The following is a 25778-nucleotide window of genomic DNA, read 5'->3' on the forward strand; positions in this document are numbered from 1 at the left end:
TTCCAGTAAGTTTTGAGATAGAGCTGTATTTTGGGAAGTGTCTAAGTGCTAATAGCTGGAGGAATAAAATGAGAAACATTTTTTTCAAAATTGTGAGAGTACGGAGGGATGGGTGAGAAAAAACTGAAGCTTGATTTATCTGAGAATAATAATAAACAACTGGATACTTAGGACATAGCAGACATTCTCATACTATTGTAAATGCATTTACTCATTTAAATCTTATAATTCTGTGAGGTACATGATTTCTGTTGCCCCAATGTTACTTACTAGGCCACCGTGGATCATAGCTAGCAACTGAAGAGCTGGGACTCAAGCCCACAGGAGACTGACTCCAAAACCCTTGCTCCTAACCACTGCACAAGCTGTTCAGTACGTCTGTAGATTTAGGGAAAGAGAGAGAGAAAAGGACTGAAAAAGGCAAGACAGAGAGGATGGTTCCAGAGGTGGACAGCCACTTCCATGTGGTCTTCACTAACAGCACAGACTCCAGCCTCTCTTTAGCCTCCTCCAGGTCTGCTGTGCCATCATCCAGTCTGGTGTTACCCCGACGTTCTTGTTCTTCAGTTCACACTTCCAGTTCTCCTGAGAAACATGCAAAGCATGTAGGCCAGGTCCACTGCATATTTAGTAGTTAGTTATTTCCCTTCTACCTCGAAATCTTTCTTGTCATCTCTTGTGGGTTATGTCCTTGATTCCCCACAGTAGCCACTAGAAAACTTTATTTTCCAAAAAGAACCAAATTCACACTCTCCACCTTATCTAATAAATACCACATACTATTATTGGATTGACTTTCCTAAAGAATAATATCAGCACCCTCTTTAGAAACCTGAAGTGTTTCCCCATTGCCTCTGAGAGTTGTGTTCAAATTCCTCAGCATGTTATTCAAAGCCCTCTTAAGTTTGATTCAAATCTTTTTTATTATTTCCTTCCCTACATTCTAAACTATCCAGAGTACCCATTATTTCTTGAAGACAGGCTGTTCTCTTCTTCTTTGATCTTGCCACTCCCTTAGTCTTAGTTGTCCTTTCTGGCATTTTCATTCCTTGAAATATACCTATCCTTCCACTCCCAAGTCAAATGTAACCTCATTGAGAAGTTGATTATCGCAATAAGAAAACTACCACTCTGCCTTCTGAAGTCAAAATATAATAGGCAAAACACAGATCTGATCCCTATAAAAATTCCATGTATTCACCATTGACACTTGGCATAATAAGCCTGCTTCACAGGGTCACAGAGAAAGTGACATGGGGTAACTTACCCAAATATTCTTACCATTTATATGTTTTTAAGGGTCTGTGGTAGGCCTTACGCATTCTTAAATTCCTGATGGAATTTATCAGTGACTTATCCTTACCCTACTCAATAACGATTTATTGAATGAATGATACTTTTAGATGTACAGTCATAATGATGAAAATGACATGATTAATAGATTGTTTATTTTATTTTGGTGTGCAGAAGAACCTCTCCACACACCCTCAATTTTGTCAGTATAACATTTTCTTTAATACATAGCAGGTTTTTCTAAATGAGTGAATTTTCTGAATAAATGAATTCTATCAACTGCTTATAGCTCAGAAGCTCCAACATATCAACATTTATATGATAATAAAGACATAAGTCACTTGACTTATGATTCTGATAAGAAGAAAAAAAAACTGGAGAAAATTTGAGCCCCAAACTCATAAGAGAAGATAATGTTCTTTTCTGTCAAGGTTTGTACATTTTATAAATTTAGAAATAGCCATTTTTGACCTGAATTTTATGAACTGTAGCATATTGAAAATGAATCTGAATGAAAATATAATAATTCCAATTGAGTTTTTATCTCTCAAGGCCTTTTATTTCTGAAAGTGGATAGTGTTAGTACTTCACACAATTAAATTGGACTTCACTAATTTTATTCCACAAAGTGTGCCAAGTGATTTAATTTTGAATCAAAATTATTATGTAATTACATTTGGTGTTCAAGGTGCATATGGGTGACTTATATACATTCCATGATGGTTAATTAGTTTCCATTAAATTATTTTTTCCATGGTCTCTTTAGAGGAAATGAGTCCAAATTGTTAAACTAATTACGATCAAACATCAACTGACTGGAACCTAATATTGAATGATATTTGCTGCAGTCAGCTTATATGAGCAAGAAGCAAATACCAAGAGTGTAAGTTGGAAATAATTTATCCCCCCACCCAGGCAAATTCCATGATGTGTCTTGGATCCTATACTAATTCATTCTTTATTACTGCAATTCCTTCATCTTCGATTTTGTTGATTCAGTAACAGATATTTACTGAAGGTGCTCTAGGCCATGTACCATAAATCCATGTTGGAAAAAATTAATATTTGTAATAAACATTCTCAGTTACTGCAAAGACCTCAAATATAAATGTTAAATTATATTCAGTGTACTGTACTTACAAAGGAGAATATGCATTATGGCAACTATAAAAATGTACCACTCAGATCTGCTGCATGAAGTGTAATTGACTAATGGCCCCAGCTGCCACCCCTCTGGAGCCACAACCCCATCAGTGCTAAGGCCATGTGTCCCGCAAGCTTCTCCCAGCAAATGACCAAGCAAGGCCAGAGTACCAGTGCTGGCCCATTCCTGTGAGCTGTAGGATTCTGAGAGGCATCCTTAGCTTAGGTTTCTGAACGGGTCTCTCTGTAAACTGATACTCCTCCAATAGATCCTTATTCCCTTCTCCCTCTCTTCTCCAGGTCAGACTTTCACTGCAGTCTGATGGCTCTCCCACCTTTTCTAGTTTCCTCTCCTCCATCCTCCATAGGCTTTTCCATAAATCTCTTGCCTGTCTCTAGTAACTTGGCATCCATATCACTGGATGCCTGAGCTAAACATGGATTGACATATGCTGAGGCTCTCAAAGCCTTGCTACTCAAAGCAGAATAGAACTTTGACTTCACCTGAGAGCCTACTGATTAGAATCTGCATTTTAGTAAGGCAGATAATTCCTGAAAAGTTAAGTTTCAGAAGCACTGGTCTGAAATGATGGGCCAGTCCAAGCAAGTTGACCATGTAAATGAATCTCATTATCTTGATAATCCTAACATATCATAGGAATATATATAACCAGAATATATGTACTATCTGCTTAACTGATATTTGTTTTAGTGAATTTAAATAATGGCAGAAGGACCACAAGACATTTGCTTGTTTCAGTGAAGTGAATCCACTGCTCTCAACCTTCAGCTCTATGAGACCAGATGTGCTGCTCACTCTGTTTATTTGCTCTTGGTTTTATCTGCTGGCCCACCAGCTAGATAATAGTCACCTCCAGTTCATCCTTCAGCTGATCTCAAGTTGTTCACCAGTTTAGCAGTTCTGAGATTTCTACATTTTCCATATATTCAGACTAAACTGGGGTAGAGACTATAGGTTGCCCACATCAACATTTACTCCCCCTTCCATTTAAGAACAAAATCCAAATTTTTGTTATTCATCCTACCACCAGCAAGAAAACCAACCAAACCAAACCTGGATTTCACAATTGTCCTGACTGCTGTGCTAGTGTGGGATGTAAATGATGTGTTGTATGGGATTTCCAGAAAGCTTTCTTACAAGGGAGGGGCAAACCATTCTTCTTTTTGTCTTCCTTCTTCCTGCTATCTGGAATGCAGATATGGAAGCTAAATTTCCAAAAGGCATCTTTGACTATGAGGCAATGCATCGAAAGGCAACAAAATAGAAGGAACCTGAATTCCTCATGACCTGGAACTGCTGTCCCAGTCCTTGAGTGCCTCCTTAGAAGTTCTTTAATGTGAGATGAAAAGAAATTTCTATTGTTCTTAAACAACTATTTTCCTGGGGTTTTCTATAACATGCAGCTAATCCTAACATAAACCTTATAACTACTAGTGTATTTGTACAATGACTAAATGGACATTTTACATTTTGTGTTAGGAAAATATATAGGTGGAAATTTTGGTAAGGAAAGATAGAAAAATAGGAAGCAGTATTGTGGGATTTAGTGGTATTTTTCTATAATGTTTGCCTTACTTTCAGGAAAATAAACATGCTGTAATTAATACTTACGGCTATAAAATGCCCACAATATAAGCAGGAATAGTTTCTTATTAAAGTTCTTTTGTGTGTATGCTCTATTGAAAAATAATTCATTATAAAAGGAAAACTGACTCATATTCATTCATTTATGTGTTTATTGATATATTGGTTAAAACAAACACTTATAAAGTGCCTATTTTGAATCAGGCACTACACAAGGCATTACAAATTTGAAGGAAAATAGGAAAAAATCTTTCTATTTAGGAGCTAATGACCTAGTGGAGAAGACAGATACATACACAGATTATTAATACTTGGTAAAAATGCAATGACACTAAATGCAAGATAGGATGTGTAGCTATAGATGAGACTTAAAAGCCTGCAGGAGTTAGCCAAGCAGCCAGGATAGACTGAGGGAACAGTATCAGGAGGGACAGAAATCCTGTGTGCAGAGAACAACAAATAATTTTAATGTGATAGAGGAAGCTGAAGGATCAGCAAGACAGCCTGCTTTGTATGCCAATCTACGGAAGGTGGATTTGTCATAGGGAATCAGGAGTCACTGAAAGGTTTTAAAGGAGGAAGGTGTCATTATCAAATCTGTGTTTTATTTAAAATGCTCTGTTGCCACATGGTGACTATGGGCTTACAAGGAGATGAGTTCAGAAGCTATTTTAGTAGCCTAGTCAAAATATAATGATAGCCTGGATCCAGGCAGTGGTGAAAGTGCTGTGGAAACAGGGAACACAGATTGAAAACGTGAATAGCAAATGAAATCATCAGGAGTCAATAACTGATGTGCTGTGGGAGGGAAGGGATGAGGAAGAGTTAAGAAAGATTCACTGATTTATAGGTTGAGTGGTGGCTAGAGGATGGTGCCAGCAAATGTTCAAGAAAGAAGAATCTCCAAATCTCTATATGCAACCCAGAACTTACACATGAGCACAGGCTCTGTAGCCAGACTTGGCAGGCTAAAATCCTGAGTCTACTTCTTTCAACTATGGGCGTGGTATTTAAGCTCTCTGTTTTCCTTGTTTTAAAATAAAATATTGACTGTAAAATACAATGTGAGTGAGGATTAATTGAGCTAATACATGTAAAAGTACTTAGAACAATGTCAGGAATAAATGGCTCCATAAATATTCATAATTACCATTTTTACTGCAGTGGCAATCTCATGCATCCAGAGTGAGTTGGTTAATGACAATATGTATAAAGAGAAGTAGTTTGTTCATAGAATCTTAGAAAAAAACCAACATGTAATGGGTTTCAAGGAAAAAGACCCCATACAAGACTGAAGAAGAATATTATTAGAGAAGTAAGAGAAAAACCAATAGGGTTCAGTACAAAGAATCCAAGTAACTAAAGAGCTTCAAGAAGAAAATGATCAGCAGTGCCCAATAGAGCAGAGAGTAATGTAGCAATACAAAAATGCTGATTGGACTGCACAAAGAAGAGATGACCGATGAACAAGTTTCGTGGAGTGGCAATATTGAAACATGGCAGCAGAGAGTTGAGAAGAAAAAGATAAACAAATGGAAATAACAAATATACATTAATCTTTTGAGAAGCTGAAAAGTATGGGAAGTGGAGTAACTGAATAAGTGGGATTTAAGGTCAAAGGATGACTGTTTTATAGACTAAGGAGAAATAAGGAATCATAGGAGAGAGATAAATGATCAATGGCAAAAAGCAGGGAGAAATAGAATTAATGAAACATGTAGAGGGATGGGCTTTGTGCAAGAGATCCTTCATGTTCTTCTAATTCTGGAAAGAAAGAAAAGGAATGCAGCTATGTTGATCTTTATAGGTATAAGAGAAGGGAAACAGGCTTGAAGGAGGTCATGGCCAATGACCACAGTACCTTCTAACTTCTGATGTAGAAGGCAAGTTGACTGGCCAGCCATAGATACTCCTATTGCTCTGTCATTCAAGACACAGCAACAGAGAACTTAACACGTGTTAGAGTCTCTTGGAAATACCAAATGTTAGAAAGTAAATTGTTGACTGTTACAGAAATTTCTGCTCTAGCTGGTGCTAAGAGATGTACATATAAAAAGTGACTTACAATTGAAGGCAGAATGTGACCACTGCCAAGCAAATTCAGCAGGCAGTAAGTACTCCTGGGATTCCATGGAAAGGAAAATTAGCATGGATGTCCTTAAAGAAGGTGAGCAAAAACAGATGGCAAAGATCAATGTAAGGAGAAGATGTGGCATTTTCTGAGTAGAATGTTCTTAGAATAATCTGAAAACTATAGTGAAGGCAGGAAACTACAGAATTTTGTAAGACTAAAAACTTCAGAGGGATTTGAAAGAGATGGGCTCTGGGGTAGATACTTCTATGAGGTCAGTCTGAGCAGAAATGCACATTTAAGAATAACATTATCTGAAGGTTTTGATCTCCTGAGACTGAGTCATTTTAAAGGAAGTGACCAGTCCATGGAGAGTGACTGATGCAACAGGATATGATCACTTTTGGTTTGGGGTCCCTTTTAGTATGTCAGGAAGTATGGGAAAAGATGGTCCTGTTCTATATTCTTGGTTCTCATCAAATCCAACCATGTTGACTGAGGAAACGCTGGTGTGAATTTGGGTTTTATACCACTGAGCAATCCGTTCTGCATGTACACAGACCTAGTTATGTCCATGCACTTCCTCCTCTCATGCCACCATCACCAACACAGTTATGGGGCCCTAGTAATGGAGTAGATTGCTAGCAAGGCATCAAGTCTTCTTGGAGCTAGTGATCAGGTTTTTGGCCTGTGGATTTGTGGGGTTTTATTGTTTCATATCAAAGAAATTTCAAATCACTATTTCCATTCTCAAAGCCAGAGATACAAGTAATAAGCAATAGACGAACATCTACCTAAGTAAACAGCTCACTATCTCTGTGTCAAGCCTCAGGCTGAGCATAACGCTGGCATAAGCTCCCAGGGTGTCTAAGCCAACTTAGAGTCCAGCAAGGATAGGTAGTTGGGCAAGACACACAGTGACTGTTATTTCCCTGTAGAGTGAATGTTGGCTTTGGAGACAGACTTTTTGTCTTTCTCAGAATATGTGTAGATGTTTGACACATAGGTGTTTAGGATGGGAATGAATAAGTGGGTGGGAGAAGGACTTATACCCAGAAAGAACTATTAGTATTTTATTAGTTATACATTTGAACAGAGGAGTCACGCAGTAGCCTTTTTTTCCATTATTATGTGGCTTTAAGAATTATGTGCAAAATATTGGGCAATACCAAGGAAAAGCTGCCAGTACATGAGGTCTTTCAGAAGTTCTTTTTTTTGAGACAATTATCGACACTGGTTTTGAATGCAAAGTGCCTGAACTGTAATTCTAGTCCTAGGCAATGCGCATAACATCAGGGCATATGCATCCTTGTGCACATGTGGAGAGTGGGGTTACTCTGAAAAGAGATGTAATTTTCCCATCCAAGATCGCTCATTTATTTTGATAGCTGCAAATGCACAAAAGAGTGCAGGCCTAGCCTGTCGGTGCAGGTGTTCCTCAGCGAGTGCAGATTGGTGGGGGCTGGATGGTGGAAAACCTGTAGACTTCCTCTCCAAATAGAAGCTGGGAAATCATCCAACACGTCCCACTTTCCTGAGAGGAAGCAAGATGTGGGGACAGGAAGGCTGTGTCAACAAAGCAATACAGCAAAACCTTCTGTAATTGTTTTGGCATCATAAAGATTCTGCCGGCAAGCTTATGAAATTTTGATTCTGGTCAATTGTAATTTGCTGACATTCCCCAATGAAACTGAAGAGGAACTGAGTCTGTGGTCCTTTCCCGTGAAATCTTCTGTGAAACAACACAGAAAGGAAACTTCAGATTGGAGCCACCCTTGTCAAACCAAGAACACTAATGAGGGCCTGGAAGATTGTGCTTCCGCATCACAACCTGCCCAGAAAGAGGAGGATGTGCGCCTCTCAGGAGGGGTTTCCTGCTTGGGCCAGGAGCCTCAGCTGGCTTCTGGGATCTTACCGACCTTGACATCAGAAATAATGCACCCCACGATTCTAAAGTTGCTCCCCACATTCCCCCAGGATGCTTCCCAAAGACTCTAAGATGGCTCACCTTTACCCATACCATCACCTGTTCCCAGGCACACTATCTCTCATTTCTGACATTCCGTTCTCTTGAGGGATGACTCAGTGTTCGACCCAGTTCTTTCCAACTCCATCAGCCCCTCCCCTCTTCCTCTGATTGTAATGGCCTCACATATGCCTCACCTCGTCATCCTCTCTAGCAGCAGCTGCTCTGGGTAACAGCAGTTAAAATGGAACAGAGATAATTATTCTACCTCCCACTGCTCTGTCTACTTGACTCGGTGCCCAAGTCTGGGGGCAGATAACTCAGGACTTTTATGAAGGCTTTCGGGCTGGGGACTTGAATTTAAGATGATAGTACCTGAATCATTGACGAAAACTCTGAATCAAAATAGTGTGATCTCTACAGCAGGCTAATTTCCTATTGTAAGGCTCATGGGTTTATGCATCATGTTCAATCAGAAGGGACATGTAGAGGGAACATACTGGGTGAATACATGAGAAGACAGCTGGTGCAAGGGTTGTGGACAAAGGTTCTCTTCTTTGAGTGAGAGCATGTGGAGAGAGAACTTTGTGGAACTACCACATATTTTGTCTTCTTCTGGTCCTTCAACTAGTCAATAAATCTTTTTTGCACATGGACTGCATGCCAGGCACAGTTCCAAGAAAAGATGATAAAAGAAAAGCAATGTCAGAGAACAAAAGGATGGCCAGATCAGGGCTTCAATTCTCACTCAGCATGCATTTATAGAGCATCTGTGTCCCTGTTTCCCAGAGACAGCCCTGGTCCACTCCTGTTGTCTCACATAATAATTAGTACCTCACCCTTTTGCGCAAAAATTTCTGTTTTTCTGTTTGGTCAATAACTTATATGGTCATGCTAACTCTTATGCCTGGAGCTCTGTGAGGCACTGCGCATTCAAGAAGGGCTGGTCTTCAGGAAACTCACATGAAGTAAAGGAAACAAACACACCAGCAAAATCATTGCCATTCAACAAGAGCTCTAGCAGAAACAAGCAAAAGTTGCTGAGAGAATTAGCCTACATCTCAAGAAAAAATTGTAGCAGTTGACTGGAAGACAAATGGAAGAAAGTAGAGAGGTGAGATGAAAACAGATTAGAATTAATCACTATATATTTTTTAAATCTGGAGAACAGAGAAGAAGCAATCTGTGCCCTAAACTAAAAAGCCATGAAAGAAAATGGCTTATATGGGGAAGTGTATGTCGTACAGGCCCAAATAATTTGAATATGACAAGAAATGAAAGTTTGCTAAAAGGAAAGCATATAGCTGATAAAAACATACTTTAATAGACACCTTTAAACATCTTTTGTCCTTTTTCACACTCTAGACCCTTCTGCAGGAGAATTCTGGTTTCTCCTCTATTTAGAAACAACTATACTACATTCACCAACTTCTTCTTGATAGAGGGGTTTATTGCTTTTTGAGGGTGGAGTGTGAGGGAATTGATGCACAACATTTCCAGGCCTGTACTCCAAGAACTTTGCCGTAATCATTCATGTGCTGCTAGCTGGCCACTATCTTGAAGCAGAGCAGGCTGACCCACTTGGCGTGAGGGGAAATAGCAACCTGCGTTAAGCTTTGAGATTGGGGGATGTTTGTTAGAGCGACCTGTGTTCACTACTTTAAAAAATACACCTTTTTCCTCCTCACCTTTTTCAGTGAAGTTCTGCAAAAGTCTGAAAAGGTTCATGTGGACTGTCAGGCTAGAATTATTCTAATTGCTCTCCCCTCCCAGACATTTCGTTTCTTACTCTGGAACTGGACTAGGTGGATGAAGAAGACCTAGGTGTTCGTTTTGCTTTGTCTTTTAATTTTTATTTTCAGCTGTGGCCTACTGGAAGATTAAAAACCTGTGTCTTCTCAAGTGGGCCTGGGCAGCTCCTCAGTTTACCAGATCATTGTTCTTTCGTCAGTTCTTCCTCCAGCATTCATCAGAGAAAGAAAACACATGTGAAGACATCAACTTCCATTACTTCCATATTATTCAATTGTTATAAGCACAATTTATGGGAAGAGCAGTAGACTGGGATTAGTTTTTTGGCTTCTCTCACTAAAGGGGTGCAGTTTTGGGAGGGCCCCTGAACCTCTCTAGTTTGGCTAGAGGTTACTGCTCCAGCTGGCTACCCACCCTCACCTTTACCCAGTTACACACACTCCTACTGCAGATTCTCTCTGCTTCGAGGCAAAAGCCAGAATTTGTTCACTTATTAAACAAAGTTTGTGCCTCAGTGGCTAGAAGATTCTAAGGATCCAGAGATAAGTAAAACAAAGGTGAATCCTTATAGAGCCTAAAATCTGGTGGCGGAGAGAAACATGTCAACTGAGAATGACAACAGGGGTTTTGAAACTGGCAAGAGAGGGGACATGACTAACATTATCTGGGGTTATCAGGAAAAGCTTCCCAGAGCCTTGGCATTTCAGCCAGTTTCACAGGAGGAAAAGGCTTCATCAGGTGGAAGAGGGAGGTAAAGAAGGCATGCTAGGCATATGATACCGAAAGTTCAAAGGAGAGAGTTAGAAACAAGCATCTTTACATACAGAGAACTCTGAGGAATGCATTATACTTGGAGTTTAGTGTTTATGTAGATTAAAGAAATGGGTAGGTTTAGATTGAGAAGGCTTGGGGAGCCAGCCTCAGGGATTTCAGCTTTATTCAGGAGGCAGGTCATTCCAGAGGGTAGCTGTTACCATACAGCCATGATTATGTTTATAGTTTTGTGATGGCCTACACCATTTTATTACTTAAACTGTGTGTACCTAGGGAATTCCACGGTCCCTTTGAAGCTTCCTTAGCTATGATTTCATGTTTGGTGAGTCAGAAGGAGCAAGTAGGATCAGGAAGTGCTGAACAATGGGACTGGGAATAACCATTCTCCCAGGTTGAAGGCAGCTGATAAGGTCAAAGGGTGGGGCATCCCTCACCATCCTGCACTGACCAGGAAGAGCAGGGCTCAGGGCAAAGCTGGCTCTTGGGGAAAGCAGCAGCATTGGAAGGTCTCAGACACAGGGCCACCTTCAGCCCTCCTTAATGCCATCATCTGAGCTTAAATGCATCTATTTAAATGCCATATATACAGTGCTTGCCCCACATAGACTTATTGTTGTTGACTATATATACCTCCTTCAAATGCTTACAGGAAGAATAAAAGTGAGGTGTAATCTTCCCAACTAGGACTCCCCTAACTAAAATATAATATCATAATATGTATGTATATGTAACTTTTGGAAATATAATCAATACTGTGTCCAAGAATGCACTTTGGTCTATAAATTATGGAAATATAAAGCAATAGACATAGAATAGTAGAGCTGGGAGGAAGCTGAGACTTCATCTTACTCCTCAATTTTACAGATGATCAAACTAAGGCCCAGAGATATTTTTGCTAGGTAGTGAGGCTCTAATAAGATTTTAATATAAATGAAGCTCATTCAGTTAAAATTTATATCTATCTCAAATGAAATAAAGGATTCTTATAACCACATAGCACTGATTTTACTTTTAAAAACATTGTCAGTAAGGACTTCAGGATTCTTCTTGGTCCATTATTAAGTTTTTCAGGGAAGAGGCTTTCCACTAAACTGAATCTCTAAGAAGGCAAGACATTCTTGTCTTCTGAACAGTACATAGCACGTGGTATGTGTTCAAAACTTCATGTCAAATTCCTGAAAAATTCTAATTCTATTAGCTAAATATTTGAAATGTTCTTGAAACACATTATTAAAGGAAGAAGCAAACCATGTCTAGAATATCATTATGAAATACTACTTTAAAAATGATCTCTATTGTTTTCTGGAAGCTAATTACCCAGTGGATTATTCAGGTAGAAACTTCTGGTCTGTGCTGATTTTTATGGGGTTTGTCATGCTTTTGTGATGGCTTGTGGCTGCCTTCATTTACAGGAAACATTAGAATAACCAGAGACGGCTGCATTTGGATTTGCTTTCCATCCTGAATGTTCAGATCCTTTTATGTTTAACCTGGATTGGAAACAGTTCTCTTAAACTTGGCCTTTGGTCCTTCCATAGAATGACAAAATCATATCTCTGAGGCCAGTCTAAAAGCTCTGAGCCAGTGAATCGCAAAGGGGTGGGACCAGACGATGAGGGATACACACTATTTGAGAGTCATGTCAAATAAAGTTGTGTATAATTTGAAAAATTATGTTAAATGAAATGTAAAACCTACTTGGTCTATTATTTTCTGCAATACAAACTACAGAAAGTCAAGCTTTAAAGAATCTTGACTGGTTGGGAGAAGTAATGGTAGACTAGAGATGCAGGCAGTTGGGGGTGTACAATAGGATGTGTGAATCCATTAATGCTCAAGATAGGAATGAGCTTCTAGGCAGAGCCCATAGGAGAGATCAAAACTGTGAATCCCACACAAAGTCTGGTAAGTCTTGTTAGTATGACCCAGCTACTGCTAACTGCTATTTTTAACAGGTTCAGCTAGAGAATGTGATCCATCTTCAAGGATAAGATCAGGATGGCTTGGGGAAACGGCTGTCACATTGTTGACTTTCTCATGACCTCCCCTCTCATGTCACCCAGCAGGTGCTTTCAGAAGAGTTAGCCCTGGGTTGAGGGAGGAGGAGGCAGAATCCTCCAACCAATAACGACAGTTGGTGATGATTTTCTCAGTTGATAACCCTGGAATAGGACCCCAAGGAAGGAATCAGAATAAACACCTTCACATTCAGGAAATAATGCATGTCACAGGCTGATCACAACTTTGCTCCATCCCTGTTCAAGGAACTTACAAAGCTAAACTCTTGCAAGTGTCCCAGGTTCTCAGAGTTTACCTCCCACAACCCAAATAGAATAAACACAAAACCGCAGTTCAGACACGCTGTCACATAACCTTTGTAATCACACACAGTGTAGAACTCAATGGGAAGGCAGGTTCAGCCCTACAGGGGAGCAGAATAGAAAGCAAGGCATTGTTTTGGAGCCAAATTTTAAGACCGCTTATTGGGCAGAGATGGTTAGAGGTGAGGGAAGAATGACCTTTTGTTTATTAAACTTATTTTTATAACTTTGCTGTTCAAGTAAAATAGATTCAAAGTGTTCCTTTCTGATTGAGTCATTTCTATTAATCATATCACTTTTTCCAGGAAATAAAGTGATATCTTAACAAATTACAAAGCTGGTTACAAACAAACATTCACTAAACAGCATAATGGTATCAGGTTCCACCTGTAGTTTATAGAATGTTTTGAATTTTACTTAACGTTATGGCCAAATTTCCTGTTTGGTAGAAACTGTTATATACTACTAATAATATCAGCTATTGTTTATCAAGTTCATGCTTTTCACTAGGCACTATGTTAACTACTTTACATTACCTCATTAAAGTCTCATAACAAACCTATCAGGAAGGAAATATTATTATTCCCTCTTTGCCAATAGGAAACAAGCTTAGAGAAACAACAATATCACATAGATATTAAGTGGCTTGGGATGATGGGGTGCAGGGAAGGCTGGGGGGAAAGCAGGATTCAAATCCCAGCATCCTAAACTAGACTTTCTACATTGACTTTCAACCTTTTGAAGATAGTATCCCGGTGAGACATAAATCTTTAAGCTGTTATCAGTTTGGTGGGAATGAGTTTCAAATTCCTTTTAGAAGATTATGTAAAGCAGAAAGGATCCCTGGGAGATGAAGAAAGCAGGAAGAATATGGAGAGGGAAAGCATGGTCTAGAGTTGAGAATTAGGTTGGTGCTGAGAGAATGGGTACTTGGTGTGTGTGGGCGGCAAGGGGGTGCTCTTCTCAAAGGCAAGCAGCTAACCTTATAACTTCACTCAAGGCCAGCTCTCAGTGGCTACCTTTCTGAATTTACCTTTTGATTTATTTACCAGAACCCTAAATAAATCAGATAAAATAAAGTTACAATGACATGTTTTAGGTTATACCCAATTTATCTATCCTGAGTAATCATCGGTTTTACATTCCAAAATAACACCTACTTATATAGTGTGTAGCTGGTAAGAACACATTGCACAGGCATGGTGGTGGGGGCTAATTTGACTGGTCCATGTTGGGGGAAATTTGCTCCCAGAATTATAGCATACAAATATTGTAGACAAACCACTGGTTGTCAAATTTGATATGGCTTTAAGTGTGGGCAGATCTTAGAAAAAAAGAGTGATATATTTTACTGCTACCTTTAGTTTATATTTATGGCAAGCAATCAGTATCAAATTTTCTTTCAAAATATATTTATTTTGGTTAACACTGCAAGTCACTGTGAACAAAAAATATTAAATAAATGATAATATTAGTGGCTCACACCTATGGACCTGTGGCAAGCAATGTGAAAGATGATAAGCACTGAACTCATAAAAAGTGCTCAGTAAATTCTGCTGAATTGAATGTGGCTTAAAATGATCAATGCAGAAAATTACTTTCTGAATCCTTAAAAATTATCATTAATGAAGTTCCTTTCTAATAAAATGAATCTTTATTTTAAATCAGCCAGATATATTATATCAAACATGTAATTTGAAAATAAAGCAGAAGATTGGCCATTGGCTTTGTTTTTACTCATGTTTATTTTGCTTTTGCATATTATATAAGCACAAACTAAGTCAGATGAGTATGCCATTGATGTTAACAGGAATTAATATATTTTAAATGCCTATATTCATTTAATGCCCACTGTCTTACCTCTAGCGATTTGGAGCAGTAGGTTTTCTTGGGGGATTATTAAATTTCTGCTATTTGGTATGATGGTGGTTGCTTCTGGGATGGATAATTTTTGACAGTTCAAAATATTATTATCATCCCAAGCCATAGAGGCATAGCATCTCAGCTTTGCTTAGTGAGACCTCTGTACAAACTCTTCAACTTACAGGGAGAGAAACTGAGGACAGAAACATATCCAAAATCTTACAGTTAATAAGCAGCAGCTTGTTAGCCAGGCAACAAACTTGGAAAATTAGAACTGTCATATTGCTGAAATAGAATTCCTGTATTTTGCTGGATTTATTCATCTTCTAAAACATGAGCATGATGAGAAAAGGTAGGCTTTAGAGTCCATCAGACTCCTCTTTCTTGCATATGTTGTATAATCCTTCCATGCCTCACTTTCATTAATTCTATAAGGGTTTTTAAAAAACCAGAGAAGGAAAGATTGAATGAGTTGACATAAACATATAAAGGTCAGAGAACAATGCTTCCCAAGAAGTTAGTTCTATTTCCTCTCCACCTTTAGGGTATATGTAAGAAAGGATTATTTTAAGGACTAAGAAAAGGATTAAAGATTAAAGAGAATAATGGTAAGTGAATTTCTCACTGGCAATTAAAGCATTATAAATGCAGGCAACTTTACAAGAAAAAAGAGAAGCAAATAAATTTCAGAACTCTGTCTATAAGCATACATGTATTTTCCATAGTTATAATTAATATGCGTATGTGCTTACTTTTTATACATAAAATGACTTCCTATATATTTCCATATTGCCTTCTAGTCACATTTTTCTAGCATTGACTAGCATTTTTTATCTTTGAACATAATACCTGCTTCCATCTTATCACCTTTACTCCTTAGATACCAACATGTTGAATATTTAGCCCTGGGAAGGTGAGGATAATGCCTGATTCATTCCTCTATCTCTAGTGATTAGCATACTATTTAGCTCATCATAGGAACCAGTAAGAATTCCTTGATTAAAAGAAAATTTCCAAGGGAACACACTATGGTATCCTAACTTCTTTTAACTTCTAATATATTTTCTACATTAATATCAGGGTATCTCAATAGCCTCTGTTAAACACAGACACCTTCCTCAGTGTTGTGCTAATTCTTGTTTGTCAGTTAGTAAATTCTTTTAATATGCTCAACCTATTTCTTCAATCTTCATTCCATCAGTAAAGTTTGCTTTCTAAATTAACTGGGTTCAGTTTTGAGCATCATTGCATTTTAACATATTTTAACATCAATACAGCAACGTCTGTGATATTTGGGAGAGCCCCTAGTGCTGTATTTCCTGAAGTAAAAAAAATTTTTTAATGTAGCAAGTTTAGGTAGAACTAAGGTAGAAAAAAATAAATGGAAAATTAAGGCAAAGTACAAAGAAAAAAATAGGACATTAGCTTCAACTTTAAGAAGTAATCATATATGATGAGGAAATGTATTCAGTTTTGACTTACGCACTTTCACATACACGTTCACACCTGTTTGAGCTTTCCTGAAGAAAAGACAATCAAGCTATTACCTAGCTGGACCTCCTTTTAAAAAATTATCTATGCTTAAAACAGGGACAGAGGAACAGTTGCTCTGAAAAGTAGCAAAATAGTGGCAGAGTACTGTTTTGTTATTTGTGAATTTTCAAATGTATAAAATGAAGTTAAGTATTCATTGAAATGAAGGGCATATAGTGTGGTTATCAGAAGACAGAACTGCTGTCCTGGAAACATTTCCTCTTTAAATTGTGAAACTGACAAGCCCAACCTGCCAAAGACTATTTTCTAAATCTGAAGATGGACAGTTTGCAAAGCCACACAGTATATATTTAGCCACAAGGTCATCTGTTTCACAGATGACATCAGCTAGAGGTTTGAATATTTCCTCTGAGGCTGACAAAGATGAATTTATGTCACAATAGTAGGGACAAGTATGAGGAAGTTCGAGGAAATGCACGCCTACAAAGATGTTGGTTGGGAAGGGATTGCTGAGAAGTCCTGGGCTTAGCCCAAGGGAGATGGCCACATGCAGCCCAGTTTGCAAATGTTTCATTTATTCCTGGGAACACACAGGAAGTCATTTTTAAAAATTAGCAATAAAAATGTGTCCTTTAATTGTTTCCGCTGGATTTATGTGGTAAAATTTCTCTGGTTTTTAAAACTCAAGTGCTCATACTTCTTATGAACCATGAACACCATCAGAAAATTTAGGCTACTTTTCATGATATGACACGGAGTTGTTTAAGGGACTTTTTATAGAGAGAACTAGCAGCCTAGCTGGGGAAGCAGAAGAATTTTCTATTTCTGTATACAATGCCAAATGGCTTTCAAGAATTTATTCAGATTTCACAGGTTTTGTTTTGTTTGTTTTGTTTGTTTACTTGCTTGCTTCTGGTTTACTGATTATTTGTTTCTGCAAAACTATTTTTTAACTTCATTCAGTGGAGCCTTAGGTTCCTGGAATTTTATTTGACTTTCTACATTTAAGAAAAGTGCAAATGACAAGAACTCAAATATCATAGTTTTGTTATTTAGTCCAGTGTCTCAGCCTCAGCGCTACTGATATTTGGGACTGGATAACGTACTGTGATGGGGGGCTGCCCTATGCACTGCGGGATGTGTAAATAGCACCCCTGACCTCTACCAACTAGATGCCAGTAGCAACCCCATCCCCAGTTTCCCCAGTGGTGACAATCAAAAATGTCTCTAAAACAAAAGAGCTTCTGGCTGAGAACCACTGATTTAGATTACATAACTGAAATGATAATAATTAATGGAGATTTACAAAGAGAGACATAATTATTATAGCTCCACCAAAGTAAAGTAAAAAGATCCCCTACAGGGACACATAGTTTTTTCCTGTCATTGGTGTACATTCAGCCCAGTTTCTAGACCTGACCATTCCATTAATATTCACGTGAGTGCCTCTGAAGTCCTAGTCACATCCTACATTATCTGGGAATAAGGAAAACCTTACTATGGAGTTCCACGTATTCCAGCAATATCGTGTAGAGAATCCAGTTGCAGCTTCCATTTTATAGATGAGAGAATGAGACACAGGCAGTCAGATAAATTGCTTAAGTTCACCCTGAAGCAGATCAGAACCCATAGCCTCAGGTTCTCAAATCATTGTTCTTTCAAACACCCAATAAAAGAGAATGATTTTCAACAGTAAGAAATTGATAAAAATTTCTGGCCAGTTGGACGATTCACTTGAAACTTTCAACTAATTATTATTCTAGTAGTAGAACCAAGCCTCAGTTTACCCTTAAACTGAACAGATTCTGATCTCCTCTTGATGGTGAAAAGTGGTTTGGAAATCTGAGCCCTAGCTAACTCACTGCTCAAAGTGTTCTCCATTTAAACAATATTAGAAATAGTGTCATTTGTACATATAGTCTGACAGAACCAAGAACAAACATTCACATGTGTCTAAGACAAAATAATATCCATGTACCTAACTATGGGATACAGATCATTCATTCATTCAGCACATAGTGATGATATAGTAAAGACCAAAAGGGACAAATCCTTCATGGAGTTTACATTGGAGGAAATAGAAACTGGATGCTAAATAAGTAGTATCAACAAGGCTCAAGCTAGTTAGAAACTTAGAATAAAAGGGGATGAATTTATGGGTATATTTTAAATCAGGTAGTCACAGAAGGCCTTTCTGAGGAAGAAACATTAAAGCAAACATGATTAAGGTGGGGAAGAGATGTGTGTGGAAGAGTGCCCTGTAAATGCACCAAGCCCAGGGGCCCCGTAGCAAGGGCCAAAACCCAGAGCAGGAACAGTTTGGTTATGGTGAGAAGTTTAATTCTGATGGGAAACTGATGGAGGATTTTGAGCAAGGCTAAACATTTGAGTAGATATTTTTAAACATTTTTTGAGCAATGTTTAGTGAATGTTACCTTTCTCCCTAATTTCCATTAATGTTGGGCTAGGCTGGTGACATTCTGAGATTTGTAAAAATGGCACAGGGATCTGGAGCCCTTCCATCTTTATTCTTGTATCCACTGGAAGAGAATTCTCTAACACTCCGAGGAGCAGCTGTGTAAGGGTCTGGGGTGGGCACAGTCCTGGGGATAGTTGCTCACCAGGGTGGCTGAGCTGAAGCCAACCGGATCCCCAACCCGCACCAACACATTTGTATCTGGAAAATGGGAGAAGCTTGTCCCTCATGGTCTCGCATACTCTGTGATGGCAGCTACTATAAGGACCTGCAGGATCTGGATTACCTTCCTCCTGCGCCAAACAGAAGATGCACCACACAACATGGGGTTTGTTGTTTCTTCCTGAAGATGAACAGAAGCTGCAGTCCCTGCGGCTGGTTTCCAGGTCTGGAGTTGACCCAGTGTGCTTGAGAACTGAAGTCACTTTGAACTGGTTTCTGACTGAACTCCAGGAAAACCTGACGTTGGAATAATGGCAAGTGCTATGTAAAAAAAATAGAAAACCACAAGATTTAGAGATTTGAAGCTGAAAGCTGAGTCCGCTGTCCAGGTTCTTGATTTTAGTGACATTATTTCATATAATTCAATATGTTGGGTCATCTGTGAGAACCATTTTGAAATCTCAGCACATAAAGGGACAGGACAGAGTTAAGAGATACAGAATCGTAGTACAGAATATGCAGGCTAAAAACAAGCTTAAAGAATGTAAAGAATGTCTGTTGATGAGTAGATTAACAATACAACTTAATTTTTTCTTTCCTATTCAGAACTGTAACTGATGGACTGTGCGAAGGCCGGTCTCCTGCTGTGTGATATGTGGGTATGTATGTGCCCGTGGAAGGTGGGGGAGACTATTGTTCTGCTAGTGCGTGCGAGGAGAGGCTGTGAGAACCTCCTGTGGAATTTGCCTCAGGTCACACTTCCCTAGGCATGGTTCTGTTTATTCCTGTAGGCAACACGAATGCCATTTTGAAATGCCAATTGTGGATGCAAAGTCACATACAAACTTCTCTCCTATAGTATAAGTGTTACTCTGCCTTCTAGATGATGCAGATATAATCTCAACTAGGACCAAAAATGTCCCCACTCTTGCCCCAACCCCAAAAACACTCACACCAGAGACTGAGGTTATGAAATAGATTGGATTATTTGGCAGGAGTGTAAGAGTAGGGACAGACTTATTTTTCATGAACTTTACTAGCAGAAAAGAAAAACTGAGATAGCCATTTATTGGTTGAATTGGACCCTTATAAAGTGACTTTACAAAAAAGAATGGACTTCATAGGATGTCTTTTCACATGTCTTAAAAGTCAGTAAATTGCTTTTATCAGAATATCGCTTATTTTCCTGCAATTTTGCACAACTATCATTAAAGAAATGTTGGACTAAAATACATCAAGGTAAACTAAATAGCAAAACGTTACTTGTTTTAACCTTAGAATTGATTAAATGGCTTTGAAATAATTACTAACCTCTTTTGATGCATACTAAGGACATTTGTTCAATCTGTTTTATAATCCCATATCTAACATACCCACAGAGGAAATTCTATTATCACTTCCCTTTAGGGTTATACACAACTGACAACTGAAAGTCCATGTGAGTGCCCTTGTGGGTGCGTTTGTATGCAGCTGGACCCGTGGGGGCGCTGCTGTGTCCCGTGTAAAGAAGCTGTTCCCTAAGGATCTCTAAGGAAGGGGTGGGATGACAAAGCACCGGGGCTGGAGGGTCTGATGGCTCACCAGTGCCCTGCCTTCTTCGGCAGCCATCTATGGAGGCCTTCATTCACCCAGGAAGCTCTCCAGCCCCACCCCGCCCTACACACAAGCCTGTGGCTCTAAGAGACAACTTTTGGAATAACCAAAAATCATCCAAGCTGCTAAGGGGCCATTTCACTAATCCAGATTTTTTTTAACTCCCTGTCACTTAGGCCTTTGGGTTTGTGGCCTGACTATCCAAAGGCTTCTCAGAGCCATCTTATTGACAGGAAATAACAGAACCTGATGCTCTGTTTGTGTCTTAGCTGCGAAGAAGGGATTGCTTTTACTGCAAATCAGAGATCTGAAAGTGATGGGAAAAAGCAATCACTCCTATTTTTCTCCCAGTTATTTTTTCTTCAAAGCAGAAATACTATCTTTCTCATCACAGGACATATGCATTTTGTTACAGAAATGAAGAAAAAAATTTTTTAATCCATAACCCCACTACCCAACTGTGACGGTATTTGAGTACACATAACATTTTTCCTATGTAATTGCATTATGTTTATGTGCTTAAAAATCTCAATGGCAACAGATTATTATTTCAATTTAATGCTTTTAAAAATTGGTATTAAATTATTGAAATAATTTAAAATTCTGAATTTGATATTAAATTGTTAAAATATTAAAGTATATTACGAGCATCTTTACATGTCAAAGAAGAGTTCCATCAAGATTCTACTTGGCTACAGAGTGTCCTTTGCAGGAATACACCACCATTTATTTTAAAACTCTTATTATTAGGCATTTAGTTGACTGTTTCTAGTATGTTATTATAAATAACCTTGGAAGGAATGTCCTGAAAGATCCATCTTTTCAGTTGTCTTATTATCTCTTTTGGATATATTCCTAGACCTGGGATCCTCTGGTAAAAATAAGCTATTTTTAAGGGTTTTTGATACATATGACAAAATTGCCTTCAAGAAAGGATATATCAGTTTATCCTCCCACCAACAGTGAGTGAGAGTGGGAGGCTTCCTTTCAGAATCAGCCTTCATCATGTCATGCATTTATTTCTGTTGGTTGATGACAGAATATAAACTCCATGGAGTTAGGGCAGATTTGAGAAGGAAAAAAAACTTAGAAAAGTTGAAACTATTCTGTGAACCTCTATGAATCACAAATGTGACCCTTCCTTCCTGCCCATGATTTTGTGGGGAGCAAGCAGGGTTCCAGGCCACGTGTGGCATGCTAATGCTGTATGGCAAATGTTTACAGCTTGAAAGGGCTTCACTAGGGTTTGATATGGATCCATAGTGTCTTTGAAACTCAGCATGAGAAAAGAATCCGCCTCCCCTGCAAAGTGGGTTTTAGTAGTCAAAAGTCGGGAGAGAACCAAGGGCTGAGAACCGCTTCCCGTACCTCATGCTTTAAGGACTTTTGGGGAGTTCTCTGTGGTCTACAAAATGAGGGCATAAATAAGCAGAAACTGGATTCTTTATTTTGCAAACATTCCTTGTCAATGTATGAAAAAATACATATAAATTCAAAAGACTAAATTAAAAAATAAATGGAAGTGTATTACACAGCTCACAGGAATATGTTTCTGATATAATGACAAAATCTAGGAACTGTTAGGAGAAGCATTTATTTGAAACATTTTCATCCTTCTTTGAAAATCCTAATGAATAAACATTATACAATCAAATTCTTACAGTAGAGTAATCATTATCATATTTCAGTTTTGATACAGTAAGCAACATTTTAAAACTATTCTGCAATACCACATTGTTGGGCTGGCAATGAGTTAGAAGTAGGCTTGTCACAGGCAATTCTTTCTCCATTTTGTTTCTTGTCTTTCTAGATACTTTTGTACAATAGGCTATCTCATTTCTGATCTTGGTCAGCTAGACTGACCTGTTTTATTTGGCTTTTATTGTAAATGTGATGAGAAGCCACTGGAGGGTTGCAGGCAGGGGAGTGGCATGATGCGGGCCTTCTCAGGTATGTCTCTATTGTCCCTTTCTTCTGAACTGGTGGAAATAGTGTCTATCACCCTTATCAGCCCTCCACAATGAGGTAGCCAGGCCTCTTGGAACTTCCCATGGTAGCTTAGTTGATAACAATAAACTAAGTATACGTGACTCAGGTTGATCAAATGGGTTATAATCATTCTGTTGCTTCTCTATTTCAGAAGAGGTGGGGGGATATCTTACCACGAATATCCACCAAGTGGACCCTCCTGTTCCAGAGCCTGTGCTGAGATGTCCTGGTCCGGCTACACCAATCTGTCATTCAGCTGCCACGGTCTGTTCCCCCCTTTTCCTTTTGTTCATTTCTATGACGCTTGTTCCTTTCGTTTCTTCCTGCTCCCAAGGTTTACTACCATATCCTGAAGCTGAAATTCCTATCATTGCTTGAGCTCTTCTATATTATTTCAGAAGAGCTGCTTGGCTCCATTTTTCTGGACCCACTGTGACACCTGAGCTCTACGTCATTGTGATGGAAATGCTCAACCATAAATATTTTCTCTCTGGATAGAATGACAGATTTATACTTGACAGTGAATATACTGTTTGTACTCCTCTTTATTATTTTTGGAGTGTTAAGCTGGGGGAGAATAGCTGTGTTTGATCTGCTGAATGATGATAAGATGCAAATAATTTAATTATAAAAAAATTGGGTGAGGTAATTTCAATATCTAAAATGAATGGCACTTCTCTGATGCAGTGTTTTCTCTTTAGATATTAAAATCCTACTTCAGTTTTATACTCAGTGGTAATAATGAGCTGATAGAATTTGAATATATCCAAAATTCAATTGTCCTGTGTTTATCCAAATGATAAAGAAAAAAATATTAGTTAATTCTGCTTGCTTGGAACAAATTCCATTTATATGAACCTCTCACAATGACGTGTCATTCTCTCACAAAACAAAATGACACTAAAAGCAAACTATTTGCCTGCCCTAAGACCAGGTATTTTAAGAGCTGAACTATGTTAGCAATAGGAAGATGGCAAATGGTCTCAATTTTAGATCCAGACACTCTAGTCAAATAGTTCATTGCAAACTACTAAAATGTTTGAGCTCTAGTAACACATCTTCAGAAAAATGAGGAGTTAAAGGTGAGACTGAAGAGGAGAAGAAAAGACTCGGTGGATTTGTGTCTACACTAACTTTGCAAGAGTTTGGATATACAAAATCTAGCCAAGTGGTTTGAACAGGTTCTCTGTAGTTTGCCCAGCAGAACTTAGATAAAAATAGTATAGTATTCTGCTTGAGGGCATAGACTCTGTAACCAGATTGCCTCAATTTTAAACACAGACTCAATCACTTACTAGCTGAGTTTTCCTGGACACATTATTTAACAGTTCCATACTTCACTTTTTCCACTATACAATGGAGACCTAATGAGATCTACTTCTTCTGGGTCATTATGAATATGCAATGTGAAAATGTATGTGAAGTGCTTGGAATAATGTCTAGCACAGATTGAATACTTGAGGGCATCATTATCATCATCATCCCCAGATCTGACCTTAGGAAGGATAAGCCAGTTTTAGCTTGGAAAGCCCAAGGTATTGCAGAAAAAGAATTTTTTGTCAGCTACCAATAGTAAGAGAGATCTTCCTATGGGAATCCAGAAGTATGAGAAGTAGTGAAATAAATTTTTTAATCTTGTTTATTATTTTCTATAATAAATTGTATTTTCAAAATTATCATAGAGTAAAACTGACTTTTTTCTTTGTTATACAGTTTTATGAGTGTTAATACATGAACAGATTGGTGTAACCACCACCCCAATCAGAAGAGAGAATTGTTATATCACCACAAAAATTCCTCCCACGTTGCCCCTTTGCAATCAAATTCTTCCCCACCCCAACCCCTGACAGCCGCTGATCTGTTTTCTATCACAAAGTTTTCCATTTTTGAGCAAGTCAAATAAATGGAATTATATAATGTCACCTTTTGAGATCAATTATTTTCACTCAGAGTAATGACTGATAGTCATCCATGATGTTGCATGTAGGAATATTTTGTTCCTTTTTATTGCTGAATGTATCATGTAACACAAATTTATTCATTCACCTGTTCAAGGACATTCGAGGATAGAACTGTTACAAATATTTGTGTACAAGTTTTATGTAAACATAAGTTTTTATTTCATTTCTGTTGGATCCCAGAATTGTGCCTTATACTTCAGTTGGAGAAGCAGAAACCTCAGCAGTAGTGAGAGAAGTGAACTAAGTCAACAAATGGATTTCAGTCATATTTGTGAGATCTCAGTACAGTCTCCCATAATATAAAAAGATCTGTTAAATTCTGGATATTTTAAATAAGGAAACTTTATAAAAACATGTGAACAGCTGATTTTTTTCCCTCCTTAAGTTTATGAAGAGCATATGTTTATTGTCCATTTTGGGTTGTTTTTTGTTTGCCTTTTCTATTTCAAGCAGAATTTTTATCTAGACTTTCCAAAGGTCTAACATTGTATTGAAATTCTGATTCAGTAATGCAACTGTTTTCTAAGTTTGATAAAGCCCTTTTCCTTTTCCAGTTCTGAAAGCAAGACTATTTTTAACGGTTCACCAGGACCATCAAAATAACCTTTTACAAAAACAACTTTTGACTAAGGTAATTACTTGTCTCTCTGCTGAGAGTTGAGAAATAAAGCAAAATTGGTCACATGTTAGGAAACTAAAATTGAATGCAACAAGAAGTCCAAATATTAGTGTTTTTTCCTGTTGAGCTAAATAAAGCTTCTGCTGATTCTTCAATGTTTCCTATAACATGTTAGAATCAAAGTTAAATGGTTAAAAACTCTTTCCTCTGGTAACTTGTCAGTTTAATTTCCATCATAATTCTCTCTGCTATAAAAGAATATTTATCACAAATTGTTTTAGTCTCTTGGAACATTTTCACTGGCAAATCAAGTCGACGGTTAATGGATTTTCATTCAAAACAGAACAACAGTAATATCAACCAGTATATATCTAAAAATACTAGGAAACACTGTTTAGATGTTGAAAATAAAAATCATTCCTATCTAGGAGAAGGGAGGTGCTTTAGAAGATCTATGCTGTTCCTATGGATTGGAGCAGAATTGATCAGACGATCATGATCGAGGGAAGACTTGATAGAAAACAAAATCAGGTATATGGGTTTGGCTTCTGTTGTTAGCTACCATCCCATCCTGGGAATTTTGTTTGTGGGGATGAATTCCCTTGTGGAAGCTGTGTCTGATTTATAAGACTTTGTTCACATAAAAGATCCCTTATAGAAAATTGCAAACACAGGGGAAAACAAAGGTGCATGGA

The sequence above is a fragment of the Manis pentadactyla genome, chromosome 2 (genome assembly GCF_030020395.1).
Source record: "Manis pentadactyla isolate mManPen7 chromosome 2, mManPen7.hap1, whole genome shotgun sequence".
Classification (NCBI taxonomy): Eukaryota; Metazoa; Chordata; class Mammalia; order Pholidota; family Manidae; genus Manis; species Manis pentadactyla.